We start from the raw sequence: 16,603 nt of genomic DNA on the forward strand, positions 1-16,603 counted from the left end.
TTTTTGTAATTGTATTTATATAGCGCTTCCACCTCAGAAGAGGCATCAAAGCACTATTTGGTGAGTAGCATGCTACTCCGGAACCCAAAAAGGATTAGTGGTGGGTTAATATAGAGAAATACATGTTAATTTGAGCAGTGGACAGGTGAATCTGTTAGTTGAATTGAATGGGATAATGAAGGGATAGAAGAGGGAAGCATCTAGAAAGTGTTATTTAGGAAATCGTAGTAAAATGAGGTTTGGGATGGGTCGAGGGCGGGATAGAGCAGGGAAGAATCTAGAAAGGGTTATTAGGGAGATCATAGTAGTAAGGTGAGGCTTGTGATGAGTAAAAGGAGAGATGAAGAAGGGACAAGTCTCTAGAAAGGGATTTACTCTCACAAGTGCATTGTAAATGGGCATGAACTGAACATTTCTTACCTAATTGTCACCCCTTAGCCCTTAAAATAATGTTCCCAACATATAACATGTGTAGCTGTCAAACCCCAACCAGCACAGAATACATTTGACAATAGACTATAAAGAGGTCTATGTTTTAAAGGGTGCATAGAAGAAGGGACTATAGCCCGATAAAAATTTGAACGTTGATACCATCCTGTTTCGTTTTCATCTATAGTAAACACTACATTTGAAGGTTAATAAGCACAACTGTACAAAATGCACTACACACAATATTACAATTGCACAGGAGACTTGAAACAGCCAAATACGCTCTGCCAGATTTGAGGACACGTTTTGAATTCTGTCATTTTAACACTTAAAACGTTTAATGAATCAATACATTTTGTAACAATCAAACCATAACCTTGCAACTGAAAAACGTAGGAAAATCACACTAAGCCTTCATATTGGTATTTGTCTTTTTTTTACATTTTAAATCAAACTAAAAAAACACACGAATTTGTCTTACACTTAAGAAAATTAATGAATCCCACAGCACCTGTGGCCAAAGTGCATTCTTTCTGCGTTGCTCTTCAAAATAGAAAGGAACAGTGCTGTGTGAAAGCAGAGTTCTAAAACTTCTTTGTGGCCAAATCAGCTTCCATGTATTGGGGGGGGGAGGGCGAGGAAGTGGAGCTTCAGCTCCTTAAGTGTCAATAGTAATGTAAAATCCAGCATTTTGTATTCCTGGCTATTCCAACTATTAAGATTTGTGTGAAGTAAAAGAAACAAGCAATGGCAATGGCAATCGGTCTCGTCCTATAGTGGAGTTTAGTGGCTTGGATAGGAGTGAAAAGTAGTGGGGTAGGTAGTATAGTGTTTTAGAGTGGCGTATAGTATTAGAATTGAGTATAGTGTTGTAGAGTGGAGTCTTTTATAGTGTTGTGTAGTGTAGTGGTACAGAGTGCAGAGGGGTAGTGTAGAGGCTGTTGTGTAGAGTGTTTTAGAGTAAAGTGGTGTAGAGTGGAGTATATTGTTATATAGTGTAGGAGTGTAGTGTTATAGAATATAGTGGAGTAAAAGGGTATGTAGTGTATAGATGGAGTTGAGTAGAGTGTTGTATAGTGGGGGAGAGGATGTGGCCTTATGGCTAGAGCGGTCGACCCTGAAGCTGGGGAACCGGGTTTGAGTCTCGGCAGGGACTTAACCTCCTGTGATTCTGGACAAATCACTTAATCTCCCCGTGCCCCACAAAAATTAATATGTCTGTCTGTAATGCTACTGGTGCTCATGTAAAGCGCTCCGATGCCTACGGGTCAAGTTCGCGCAATATAAAACTCTGGGGAAAAAAAGTGGATTTGAGTGGAATAGTGTTGTAGAATGGCAGATAGAGGAGTATAATGCTGTGGAGTGGACTGGTATATAGTGGATTAGAGTGTTCTTGGAGTATAGCTTAATGGAGTATCGAATTATAGAGCTTGGTATTGTAGAGTGTAGTGTTGTACAGTGTAGTGCAGTACAGAGTGTAGTATTGTGGCCTAGAGTTAGGTGGCTTACAGTACAGTGGTGCAGAGTATATTGACAGAGCGCAGTGGTGTAGAGAGCATTTGTTTTGAGCAAAGTGGTGAAGAGTGTATTGGTGTTTTTGTGCAGTGAGGTAGAGTAGTATAGAGTGCTGTTATATAGAGTATAGTGGTGTAAAGTATATTGCAGTTGTATATAGCGCAATGGTGTAGAGTGGAGCCTTGTAGAGTGGAGTATGATGTTATAGAGTCGAGTAAAGTTTTCGTGTAAATTCCATGCCACACAAAAAGCTTTAACACCCATAACAACTCTGCAACAAACATGGGCAACAATAATCATGTATAAACGCAGAAGTCCAGGGGTAAGAAAAAAAACAAAGAAAAAACAAAGACCATATAGTGGAGAATATAGAACCTGGATGATACTTAAACTACTACCTGGCCAAAAGAGTCCTCAAAAAGAGGACGTAATCCCATCACCCACCGTGGTGGCATGCTTCATCATGTGGGATCTCCTCTTAACCAAACCTAGTATGGTTAAGGAGCTACTACTCCCAAGCTGAATCTACGGGAGGAGCTCGCCGATGTTTTTAATCTACGCTAATGGAAATGGATCTCCTAAAGATCAATGAAGATAGCCTAAGTTAGGTGAGACCATGTTGTGCAGTGTAAACCAAAGTGATGTAAAATTGACTACTGGAAAAGAAAACTATTTAATGGAAATTTCCCAGTGACAATATTAAAAGCAGAATAATAGCGCGATCTGAGCAAATTTACGAACGCGCTAACAATAAACCAGAAAAAGGTCTACATGTTTCAGCCAATAAGGATCAGGAAATTGTGCTCATGGCTTTCTTCAGGACCAAACAGAAAACTACTGCAACTATGAACTAGTGCTTAAAACACTAACGTGAAAAAAGTGTCAAAATATGTCAAGTGGAACGATACGACCAACCTTGTGCCTCAGAGTTAATTCTAAAATTTTGAATCCTACCGGTCAAGAAGGTAAGTACCTGTATCGAATGACAAAAAGCAAAAACACACATGAAAAGAATTGTCAACCAGGCAGTTAACTACACACAAGTCTATAGCCCACAATGTCACGGCTACATCGGACAGCTATATACAAAATCTTACCCGTATTGAATCGGGACTGCGCCTGCCGCTCCTGGTAACAACTCAGGGCGTGAGGCAACGCTCTGTGAAAGAAGGAATAAAATTGGTATAGTATAGTGGAGAAAAAGCGCCGTGAAGGTACAGAGCACAGCAAATACACTGACACTCTCTATTGCTCATGGTAAAGCCCTTCCACAGAAAGGAGACATTCAACCTCACTGAATGGCTATGCCATGTTGCCAGCATGAGTAGAATTCGAACAGCTGGAACCAAATACTATTCGTAAATGCACCCACCAAGTTGAGTTGACAATAGTCTAGTGCGTAAAAAGAACCAAGAGAAGGATGTAATAATTTACAAACAACCTCCGAAACTTTTGGTACAAGTTGTGCTTAAAGCAGCAGTCTATGGGGCATTACTCTAAGTATTAACTGGGAAACAGACCTCGTGCAACGAGGCAACACAAGCAACCTCAAAAACTTTTAGCACCCGTCGTACTTAAAACCGCAGTCTATGGGACACTCCTCTAGGTATCAAAATAGGAGACAGACACCGTTGACCGAGCAGCGGTTGTAATGCTGAGACAGTTATTAAAGAACCAATGTCCAAACACTCTGCAACGGAGTACGTTACCTCTCCGTCGTTGCCCCGAGCTTTCTTCCTGGTTGCTCACAGCGGCAACCGCAGAACGGTATCAATCGGGATTAAATACAAGTAGAGCGCCAAAGCGCGTAACAGAGCGTAATGACATAACGCATCAAAGACAACGGAGGCCACGAATAATGACGTGGCTGAGAGCGGGGGAAGAAGGGAAATGTAGTGTAAAGGCCCAAAAACGTAAGAACAGTGCATAAATGACCCGAAACAATTCGGAATGGATTGCTCTCACATACACTGCACCTCTGACCGGATCATTTGAAGATCAAAACATTAACAACCAGAGGTGTAACGTATCTGCTGTGCTGGTCGTAATGTTCAAATGGAACCCAAATGCCCAAGGCGGGGGTCCGTAGTAATAGTCCCAAAGATTTTTGTGTATGCATATCTCCCAGCCCATTAAATCATGGTATATACAGCCAACCAAGGAATGGTAGATGTAAAACTCAAGAACTCAGACAAAGAAAGGGGTCACTGTACGCAGTTATAAACAAAAGGCTAAACCGCGCACAAGGCCAGATGATGGTTATAAAGAGGACCATGGTATGGAATCATTGAGACCAAATTGGTCACTATGTAACTTGAACACCCAACGTTGCTCTTTGTTGAAGAGAAATGTAGACACGTCCACTACGTGCGAAGGAATGAAGGGTTGTTCAAGTATAGTCCACAACATCTGTTCCGGACTGTGATTGCACTCAAGATAATAGTTGGTCAATCTCGTTGACGACTTCCTGCATCGAATGGTACTCTTGTGTTCCATGATGCGTTGTTTAACTTTTCTTGTAGTCATGCCAACATATTGTTTCTGACACGGACATGTAATAAGGTAAATAACCTTTTCGCTGTTACAATTAGTATGTCGGAACTGTTTCCATGGTTTTATTAGACCAATGTTAACCTCAGTGGTATGTCTCGTTTGTGCACAGACCACACAGCTGCCACAGGGATACTGTCCCTGAACCGGAGGGAGGTTCCATAAGGGATTGGCGACAGATAGTGGTGTGCTTCTAGGTCTGGTATGAACCACAGCATCTAGCAGATTGGTACCCCTTTTGTACGAAAAAAGTGGAAGAGCTAGTTTGTCATGGCCAATATTGAGAATGTGCCAATGTTTTCGCACAATTTTCTGGATCTGGTTAGAGGAAGTGCTGAAAGTATTCACAAAAGTCAATCTACCATGAGGGGCTTTAGGAACAGAAGCTTCTAACAGAGCTTCCCGGGTGTTTATTGGCCGCTCGTTTGTAAGATTGTTTAATTAACCTCGAAGGATAGTTCCTGGATTTGAGATTCTGTGATAAAACATTAGCATGTTTCGTAAAGGCTTCATTAGTAGAGCAATTCCTCCTCAAACGGAGGAACTGACCAAAGGGCAAGCCAGCCCTTAATCCCTTCGGATGAAAACTGTCATATTTCAGCAATGAGTTCCTTGCCAGTTCACTGCCCAGGCCCCCATCAGAAGGAAAGATCCGAAGGTCCATAAAAGACAGTCCCAATTTACTGAATTCCAAAGTAAAGTTAAGGAAGACGTTTTGATCATTGAGCCAGTGATGAAAAGCATTTAAGGTAACATCATCACCTCTCCATATGACCAAAATATCGTCGATATAACGTTTCCATACTATGATGGAATCCAGAAAGGGATTGGTTGGCGTGAGCACATGGTTCTGCTCAAAAAGGTGGACATAGAGGTTGGCCAGGCTGGGGGCAAAAACGCTGCCCATCGAAGTACCGGAGATCTGGAGGAAAAACCGGTCTTCAAACTTGAAAAAGTTTTCCATCATAGCCAGCCTGGCACACTCCATGATAAAAGGAACAGGTGAACTCAATGGCTCTATGATATTGTCCAATAGCGATCTAATCGCTTCAAGTGTATCCCCTTGGGGATACAGGTATAGAGAGATTCTACATCGAAACTGACAAGATAGTCAGTCTCAATATTGAAATCAATATCTGGTAGGATGTTCAAAACATCTTTGGTATCCTGAAGAAACGTAGGCATCGTTTTCACCAGTGGTCTCAAAAAAACATCAACCAAGGAGTCTACGCAGTATGACGAAAGGCCCACAAACAGCAGGACCCAGCAGCAATTGACAGTCAGTTTGAGCTCGTATGTCTTCACCCCTTCTGAAGAGAATGTTCTCAATAAAGGGCTAGGCTTCGTACCCACTAACTCGGGCGATCCATTTATGATCCAGTGTGAACTAGCCAGATTTTTTCGCAAGATCAGATTACAGTTTTTCTTTAAAGATAAAACTAGTGATAATGCTACACCATTGGAGCAGATTGCAGATAGTGGTTTACGCAATAAACTTACCTTTGTACCACCAGCCAACTCAATACCTGCCCATGTTTTGGCTTTTGAAACAGCGGTTTCCCTTGAAGTTTTAAAACTTGACACGGTTTCTAAATAAACACTATCAGAATCTTTCAAATATTGACAAAAAGGCTATTGATTCTCTGTCTAGCAATTCGGCTATCATTATTAAGCCTGCCGATAAAGGTGGTGCGATTGTCATCCTTAATACCACAGATTACCGTGAAGAATGCCTGCGGCAACTCAACAACAATTGTTTTTATAAACTGGTGAGTTCTGATCCCACGGCGAGACTACAGAAGGAAATTGGCGAACTAGTGTCTGAAGCAAAATCAGAAGGGTGGATTTCTAGTCATGAGGCTGACTATTTGGTCACCACGCACCCTGTGACTCCCTACTTCTATACGTTGCCAAAGGTGCACAAGGAGCAACGCCCTCCTCCAGGTAGACCCATCATTTTGGGCATCGGCTCATTACTTGAACCTTTGTCCTCCTTTGTTGATGTTTTTTTTAGACCACTGGTGAAAACGATGCCTACGTTTCTTCGGGATACCAAAGATGTTTTGAACATCCTACCAGGTATTGATTTCAATATTGAGACTGACTATCTTGTCAGTTTCGATGTAGAATCTGTCTATACCTGTATCCTCCAAGGGGATACACTTGAAGCGATTAGATCGCTATTGGACAATATCATGGAGCCATTGAGTTCACCTGTTCCTTTTATCATGGAGTGTGCCAGGCTGGCTATGATGGAAAACTTTTTCAAGTTTGAAGACCGGTTTCTTCTCCAGATCTCCGGTACTTCGATGGGCAGCGTTTTTGCCCCCAGCCTGGCCAACCTCTAGGTCCACCTTTTTGAGCAGAACCATGTGCTCACGCCAACCAATCCCTTTCTGGATTCCATCATAGTATGGAAACGTTATATCAACGATATTTTGGTCATATGGAGAGGTGATGATGTTACCTTAAATGCTTTTCATCACTGGCTCAATGATCAAAACGTCTTCCTTAACTTTACTTTGGAATTCAGTAAATTGGGACTGTCTTTTCTGGACCTTTGGATCTTTCCTTCTGATGGAGGCTTGGGCAGTGAACTGTATACCAAACCAATGGCAAGGGACTCATTGCTGAAATATGACAGTTTTCATCCGAAGGGATTAAGGGCTGGCTTGCCCTTTGGTCAGTTCCTCCGTTTGAGGAGGAATTGCTCTACTAATGAAGCCTTTACAAAACATGCTAATGTTTTATCACAGAATCTCAAATCCAGGAACTATCCATCGAGGTAATTAAACAATCTTACAAACGAGCGGCCAATAACAACCGGGAAGCTCTGTTAGAAGCTTCTGTTCCTAAAGCCCCTCATGGTAGATTGACTTTTGTGAATACTTTCAGCACTTCCTCTAACCAGATCCAGAAAATTGTGCGAAAACATTGGCACATTCTCAATATTGGCCATGACAAACTAGCTCTTCCACTATTTTCGTACAAAAGGGGTACCAATCTGCGAGATGCTGTGGTTCATACCAGACCTAGAAGCACACCACTATCTCTCGCCAATCCCTTATGGAACCTCCCTCCGGTTCAGGGACACTATCCCTGTGGCAGCTGTGTGGTCTGTGCACAAACGAGACATACCACTGAGGTTAACATTGGTCTAATAAAACCATGGAAACAGTTCCGACATACTAATTGCAACAGCGAAAAGGTTATTTACCTTATTACATGTCCGTGTCAGAAACAATATGTTGGCATGACCACAAGAAAAGTTAAACAATGCATCATGGAACACAAGAGTACCATTCGATGCAGGAAGTCGTCAACAAGATTGACCAACCATTATCTTGAGTGCAATCACAGTCCGGAACATATGTTGTGGACTATACTTGAACAACCCTTCATTCCTTCGCACGTAGTGGACGTGTCCAAATTTCTCTTCAACAAAGAGCAACGTTGGGTGTTCAAGTTAAATAGTGACTAATTTGGTCTCAATGATTCCATACCATGGTCCTCTTTATAACCATCATTTGGCCTTGTGCGCGGTTTAGCCTTTTGTTTATAACCGCGTACAGTGACCCCTTTTTTTGTCTGAGTTCTTGAGTTTTACATCTACCATTCCTTGGTTGGCTGTATATACCATGATTTAATGGGCTGGGAGATATGCATACACAAAAATCTTTGGGACTATTACTACGGACACCCGCCTTGGTCATTTGGGTTCCATTTGAACATTACGACCAGCACAGCAGATACGTTACACCTCTGGTTGTTAATGTTTTGATCTTCAAATGATCCGGTCAGAGGTGCAGTGTATGTGAGAGCAATCCATTCCGAATTGTTTCGGGTCATTTATGCACTGGTCTTATGTTTTTGGGCCTTTACACTACATTTCCCTTCTTCCCCCGCTCTCAGCCACGTCATTATTCGTGGACTCCGTTGTCTTTGATGCGTTATGTCATTACGCTCTGTTACGCGCTTTGGCGCTCTACTTGTATTTAATCCCGATTGATCCCGTTCTCCAGTTGCCGCTGTGAGCAACCAGGAAGAAAGCTCGGGGCAACGACGGAGAGGTAACGTACTCCGTTGCAGAGTGTTTGGACATTGGTTCTTTAATAACTGTCTCAGCATTACAACCGCTGCTCGGTCAACGGTGTCTGTCTCCTATTTTGATACCTAGAGGAGTGTCCCATAGACTGCCGTTTTAAGTACAACGGGTGCTAAAAGTTTTTGAGGTTGCTTGTGTTGCCTTGTTGCACGAGGTCTGTTTCCCAGTTAATACTTAGAGTAATGCCACATAGACTGCTGCTTTAAGCACAACTTGTGCCAAAAGTTTCGGAGGTTGTTTGTAAATGATTACATCCTTCTCTTGGTTCTTTTTACGCACTAGACTATTGTCAACTCAACTTGGTGGGTGCATTTACGAATAGTATTTGGTTCCAGCTGTTCGAATACTACTCATGCTGGCAACATGGCATAGCCATTCAGTGAGGTTGAATGTCTCCTTTCTGTGGAAGGGCTTTACCATGAGCAATAGAGAGTGTCAGTGTATTTGCTGTGCTCTGTACCTTCACGGCGCTTTTTCTCCACTATACTATACCAATTTTATTCCTTCTTTCACAGAGCGTTGCCTCACGCCCTGAGTTGTTACCAGGAGCGGCAGGCGCAGTTCTGATTCAATACGGGTAAGATTTTGTATATAGCTGTCCGATGTAGCCGTGACATGTGGGCTATAGACTTGTGTGTAGTTCACTGCCTGGTTGACAATTCTTTTCATGTGTGTTTTTGCTTTTTGTCATTCGATACAGGTACTTACCTTCTTGACCGGTAGGATTCTAAATTTTAGAATCAACTCCGAGGCACAAGGTTGGTCGTATCGTTCCACTTGACTTATTTTGACACTTTTTTCAGGTTAGTGTTTTAAGCACTAGTTCATAGTTGCAGTAGTTTTCTGTTTGGTCCTGAAGAAAGCCATGAGCACAATTTCCTGATCCTCATTGGCTGAAACATGTAGACCTTTTTCTGATTTATTGTTAGCGCGTTCGTAAATTTGCTCAGATCGCGCTATTATTCTGCTTTTAATATTGTCACTGGGAAATTTCCATTAAATAGTTTTTTTTTCCAGTAGTCAATTTTACTTCACTTTGGTTTACACTGCACAACATGGTCTCACCTAACTTAGGCTATCTTCATCGATCTTTAGGAGATCCATTTCCATTAGCGTAGATTAAAAACATCCGCGAGCTCCTCCCGTATATTCAACTTGGGAGTAGTAGCTCCTTAACCATACTAGGTTTGGTTAAGAGGAGATCCCAAATGATGAAGCATGCCACCACGGTGGGTGATGGGATTACGTCCTATTTTTGAGGACTCTTTTGGCCAGGTAGTAGTTTAAGTATCATCCAGGTTCTATGTTCTCCACTATATGGTCTTTGTTTTTTCTTTGTTTTTTTCTTACCCCTGGACTTCTGTGTTTATACATTACAAGTAGGGGGACTCGTCCAGGCTGGTTGTGTGATTCCCTCAGACCCCATCGTTTAACTGGTTGTTACAACAATAATCATGGACAGAATGTAAACTCACTTGCCCAATGGCTCACCACTCATCTATCCAACAGAATGCATAGACACACCAACACTGCATTCTTATGAGGTCTACACAATGCTAATGATCATTCGGATTGGCAGTCTAAAAGCCTTCAATACAACCACAGCAGATTTTTTATGGGCACATAAACTTACCACAAGACTGTCACATAAGACAATTAAACAAGCATGTCTCTTGTACCCAAACGGCTACAAAAACACACACAACTCTTCCGCACATAAAGCAATCCTGTTTTCATCAAACTCGCCACAGCACAAAATCCAGCCCTCTGGTATATGTAGTTCTCCCAACAGGAACCTAACTGCCCTGCCTTTAAACCTGCATTTGTGCAGTCTGATTTCAGTCACAATTCATCAAACCCTTCTGAATGAATGCCACTACTAAAGTGCTAGTTGACGGCTAATTGGCAACATTCTGCTCTAGTAACATCTTGCAGAACGTCCACTTTCATGTGTCTTGCACACACACATATCTTTCTCGTCTTTGGGACCTTATAGGTTTTTGACTATGCAGCATATTTTCCTGGGTGCTAAGAAACGTAAGAAAGACAAATTTATTTTTGAGCCCATGATGAAACTGTTAAAAGGTCAAACTACAAGGCCCACAATGCAGCGAGCAGATGGTTTATTCTGGGCAAAATCACTTAATCTCCTCGTGCCTACCAAATAATGGATGTGTCCGTGTGTAACGTAACTGGTTCTTTACAGGAAAGTTGAAAATAATTCATGGAATAGAACATATTTTTTCACTACACACAATATTACAATTGCACAAGGCACTTGAAACTGCCAAATACAGTCTGCTGGATTTGAGAACACATTGTGCATTCTGTCATTTTAACACTTGAAACGTTTAATGAATCAATATATTTTGTAACCATCAAACCATAACCTTGCAACTGAAAAATGTAGGAAAATCACACAGCCTTCAAATTGGTATTTGTCTTTTTTTTACATTTTAAATTGAACTAAGAAAACACATGAATTTGTCTTACATTTGAGAAAAGTAATGAAACCCACAGCACCTGAGGCCAAAGTGCATGCTGTCTGCGTTGCTCTTCAAAATAGAAATGAAGTCACAATGGCGACCCAGGCATCGGACTGGGTACAGAGAAATGGGCAGAGGTTTGAAGTCAACAGAGCATTGGGAATTGGCATGTTGCCATGCAATGATGAGGACATGATAGATATAGAACCTTGAAGACTGGGGCAGCACATTGAAGGATGTGGATAAGCAAGTAGAGGTGCTCCAGGCAGGTCAGACCATGGCTCAAAAACGTTTGTAAGCATATAAAGAAAGGAATTTCTGCCCTCCCTCAAAGACCAATTGACCCTACCCAACAGAGGAGGTCATTAGTGACAAGGCTTACACGTATCCCGCCAAATGTAAAGCATGCGGTTAAATGTTTGACTAAACAGACGAACATTAAAAAGAGTCATAAAAAACCCACGAAGCATAAGAATCAATCTGTACTTAAACGCGTCGCGAACGATCTGAAAGAGAGACGGTTAACATTATTCATAGAGCGCAACATTTTGGGTGTTTAGCCAGCTTCCAAGTGCCTGAGCACTGCAATGCCGAGGAGCTGTGCAGAGATTATTTATCTGAAATGAGCGCGCTTTCACTAAAATGATCACAGGAACTAGATGGGATTTAACAACGAGCTCAGCTTCGCTTTACCACCCGGTGATTCCGGGCAAAAAACGTAATCTCCCCGTGCCTACCAAATAAAAATAATGAATGTGTCCTTGGGTAACGTTACTTACTGGACACGATATGAAGAGAGAGACGGTTTCATGTCTGGTAATTACAGAATTAGATGGAGTTGCGTAGAGTGTTGTATAGTGGGGGAGAGAGAGCTTTCACAAAATTGATCTCAGGAACGAGATGAGATTTATTTAACAAGGAGCCAAGGCATTTCTTCAACTTGCAGTAATTCTGGGAACGGAATGGGGGCAGTGAAGAACCTCCATGACTCACCTCAGCCTGAAGTTGCAGCTTGCGTGTAAGAATTAATTAATTTTGGCTGTAGGAAACCCCGTAGAAGAAAAACGTGTTCGATTAGAGAATCGTTACTTCCAGAAGCATTCTGCTAAGAACTCCCTTGACCTTCAGTAACCAATAGGGAGCTGCTGGTAAAGGCCTAGTGAGAGGTAACGGACATGAATATTCCAGCCTTCTTCCGCTCTTCCAGGGGCTCTCTAACTTGCTCTGAGGGAGGGGGAAGGGCAAGGCATGATAAGCGCAGAAATAAAGACAGCTCTTGGAGAGCCTGTTTGCTTTTTTTTTATTACCGAAAGCTTAAGAAGTTGTAATTCAGTTGCCAGCCTGCCAGGAGTGCATGTGTTGAGTAATGGGTGAGAGTGAGTGGCTGAGCAGCACAGGCAATGTGGGAAAAGTAAGGCTGTGTCACTTTGCATTTTGTTTGAAAAATCACGTTCACCACCACTGCCTCCTGAAATGAATTTATAGCCCCAGCACCTGACTATAAAGTGCCGGTGCTGAGCACCGGAAAGCACCGGCACAAATTAAGCACTGCCCACAGCCCAAGTTTCCTGAAAACATATTATGTCATACTCTTGCCATAGATTTAGCCAATTATTATCATTCAATTTGGAAGCAATACCGGCTACATTCCAGGTGGCTAATTTTAAGGCCACTTTATATTTCCCCTGTAATCTTATTGTAATCTGTGTTGGTGTATGTTGTGTATCGCCAATGGCTGGGGCCTGCGTGGTGTGGCTTTCATTACTCTCAATGCTCTCCAGAGAGCTCAATTCCACTGGCTGTAGTCAGTCACAGGTTTCTAGATCGGAGAGGGGTGCGAATCTATTTCCAGATGTCAGATCAGTCAGCCAGGGTGAGGCCCCCTGTATCTGTCTCTCCATCTGCATCCCCATCTGTGGGGGCAACTCCCTGTTATTAGTCGGGGTTGAGGTCTGTAAAAAATCCATCATGTTTTTAAATCCATCACGTTTTTAGATGTAAGAATAATCAAAACACCGACAGGCTTTGAAACTGATCTTTACAGGAAGGACACTGATAGAAACAACACCCTTTGTTTCCATAGTTTCCACCCGCAACCGCTTAAACAGCACTTGCCGTACACACAACTGCTTAGAGTCAAAAGGATTGTGTCCAATCCAGATAAAGCTACAGAGCAACTCGAAAAGATGACACAGAGATTCAAGTCACGTGGATACCCTGACCAGTTAAGATTCACATTCAAAGAATTTGTCTCCAGCAATGCAGATTCTTCAAAGTTTTTTCATTTATTCCATTTTCATTGTCCTTACTTTGGTGTTTGGATCGCGACGGATATTTATGTATACCCCTGCAGTCCGCAAATATTACATTGCGAATGCATTGGATTTGGCCTTAATTGGTTCGTAAACAGAAACAATATTATTTTTGTCGTGAATATTGACCCTGGATCTTTCAAAGATTTTATTGGATGAGAGAACTTTCTTTACACTAATCCTACTAGGCCTTTCAAGATACCGTGAAATCCTACTCACAATCAATCACTAGCGCCCTGAAGAAGTCCTGTATCAGGACGAAACGCATTGGCTGTTTTGTTGGTTGCTTAACAAGAACCGAAGTTTGTCTTTTCAACGCTCTATGAAAATGGAATAAATGAAAAAACTTTGAAGAATCTGCATTGCTGGAGACAAATTCTTTGAATGTGAATTTTAATTTCCTTCTGTGGTGCACCTGTGCTTTGTTGTTAGACTGTTGGATTCCAGGGGGAATAGGCACTGTGACAGTGGGAGCTATTCAGTGTGCACGCGAATCCCTATTAAAATTCAAGAGGAGAATACTGAGAGAGTGGCATTAGGTTAGGTGCTGGTTCTCAGAAGGTTCCACTGTTTTTAGCTTTTTTCCTTGACCCTGACCAGGTACTACAACACGCCAAAGACCGCTGTTTACTCAAAACTCGAGAGGAACTGCTCAGAACCCAAAAGAAACCCGTCAAAGACCAAATCACTGTTGTTTCCAAATTTTCCCTAATGAGTACACCTTACAAACAAATCATCAAAAAAACTGGCAAATATTGAAGACGGAACCGGATTTCAACCATCTTAGCATACACCAGAAGTAAAAACATTGGTGAAAGATTAAAACATCCCAGTCAACCTCCAGTGGAAGTCACACACAAAGGTACAATCCCATGCTGGAATTGTAACAATTGCAACAGCATCATCAAGGGACCATATATCACTCATCCTATGAAAGGACATAAAATGAAAGTGAAAGTAACAGCTACCTGTGACACTTCCAACGTAATTTACATGCTTAAGTGCCCATGTGGGAAAATCTATATTGGACAAACAGAAAGAAAAATAAAAGTACGGTTAAACGAGCACAAATCCAATTTAAGAACCAAACAAATGAAATCAATAGTGGCTCATCATTTCTCCGAAGCTAGACATAATATTAGTCAATTAAAATTCTGTATTCTGGAAACAATTGATAGACGTGAAGGAAGAGACTATCATAATTTTCTGCTACAGCGTGAAAATTATTGGATCAACCTTTTATGCTCCATGAAACCTTATGGTATGAATGATCGCATGGAGTTTTTATGCTACCTTTGAGGAACATTTTCAGATTTCATTTGAACCTTTGCTTACCTTTATCAATGTTCACTACTATGTTAATATGGTCACCATCCTCAATCATGTTAACCCCATTCACTTTGACTTTTGTACCAGTTTTGTCCTTTAGACACACCTAACATTTAGTATCCATTTTTTCATTTATTAACCTGTAATTTATTGGTTTCCCTCCCGCATCTTTATTGACAACGCTCACGATGTGTACGCCCACTTTCCGTCAGCCTCTTTCTATGCTCATTAACCCACCGTCATCCGTCATAAGAACCGCCACTTTTCTAAGCTAACTAACATTGCACTCGAACCACCCACGAGAGATTCAAACCCATTGGAGAACGCACGCGTTGCTTCATACTTGGTAAGCCGCCAACACGAGCGCCGCACTTTCTCAGCATGCTATAGATTTTAATAACTACGCCAGCACTTTAATAGCGTTGTACTTTTTTGCACTAAACGTTCAGCAAACCAGGATGTCACCAACCGGTCAAACAAGTCGCATTACATTACGCGCTCGGCATGCCCGATTCACTCCCCACAAACCATTCACACTGTCGTGTTAGAACTTCCGACACCAGTTTTTCACCACAATCCTTTATTTCATCATTTATTTCGACAATGCCGTCACTACAGATTCGTAGTAAAGATGCGATTCTTGTCTCACCACTCTGCTTGTTTGTGTCCTTTTGTTTGCGTTTACCCGTCCGACATTTTCACGATGAATAGTTAGTTACAATTTGAAATCACTGCGATACGCTTGTCGTTAAATAACCACTTTTCACTATCCACCACTTATAGTAAAGGTTCCTAGTTTTTTTTAGCTATCTCACATGGCTGCCCTCATGTAGTTTCGTTAAATATTGATACAGGAATCATTTGTTATCATTGCAGAGATTTCCTCAGACGAAGGCTACTATGCTGAAATGCATTGGGATCACTAAAGCTATTAATCAACCATAATGCACTCTGGGAGTTGAAGTATATGAAAGTTTAAAAGAAACCACAGAATTTTGATGTAACAATTCAAATAAATCAATTCATGAACAAGAATAATTGTTTACAACATCTTTGATTCACCAGTAAAACCTTCTTCGTAAGGACTTTACAACCAGTGCCCGGGAGACATACCCTACTTGTATGGGGATGCACCTTCGATGATACTCATTACACTCCAGTTCAGTGAGTGATACACAGGAGCACGGCACAACTATTACGTTTAAACTCAGGTAGTGAACACACTTAACCCCTTGGGTCTGTAAACTGACCCTGTGGTAGTGCCATAATATTGGAATTTCTACCAGCGGCATTACCCAAGCTGTCCAAAAGAAATCTAACAATACAACCGTTATTAAAATTTAAGACTACACAATCTCCCCACATTTCTTTCCTAGTGGGCCCTAGCCAGGTAACTCTTCTAGCCATAATCAATTGGCTTTGTAAGTTCCTACCCCTCCCCCAACCTCCCTCCCCCTCCAAGTTTTGGGCCACCCAGTGCATGGCTTTAGTCATTAGTTGAGATGTTGATTCTGCCTGGCCCTCCCGCAAAGGTGGCGCATTCCCCAAAACTACGACCAGTGAAGCAGCCGCTGGGGGCAAATGTAAAGACTGGATTCCGGGTGTCAATAATCCATGGGCCAATCTTTCATTGTTCTTGTTGGCTCCCGGACTGCCCTTCCATAGAGATGATCTTCTTTGCCCAATTTTTGCAATATTCAAATTATTCGGTGGTAAGTTAATTTTGTCAGCCACTTTGACCAGTTCGTTGGCGCAGGGTGTACTTGGATGACTTTGGGCAAATTCACTGGCTGTATCGGCTGTGAAGGTATTAGTTCTATTGGTGCTAGTAGGAAGGTTATTATATATAAGGGGTGCTGGATTTTGGGGTGCAGTCA

The sequence above is a fragment of the Triturus cristatus genome, chromosome 3_1 (genome assembly GCF_964204655.1).
Source record: "Triturus cristatus chromosome 3_1, aTriCri1.1, whole genome shotgun sequence".
Lineage (NCBI taxonomy): Eukaryota > Metazoa > Chordata > Amphibia > Caudata > Salamandridae > Triturus > Triturus cristatus.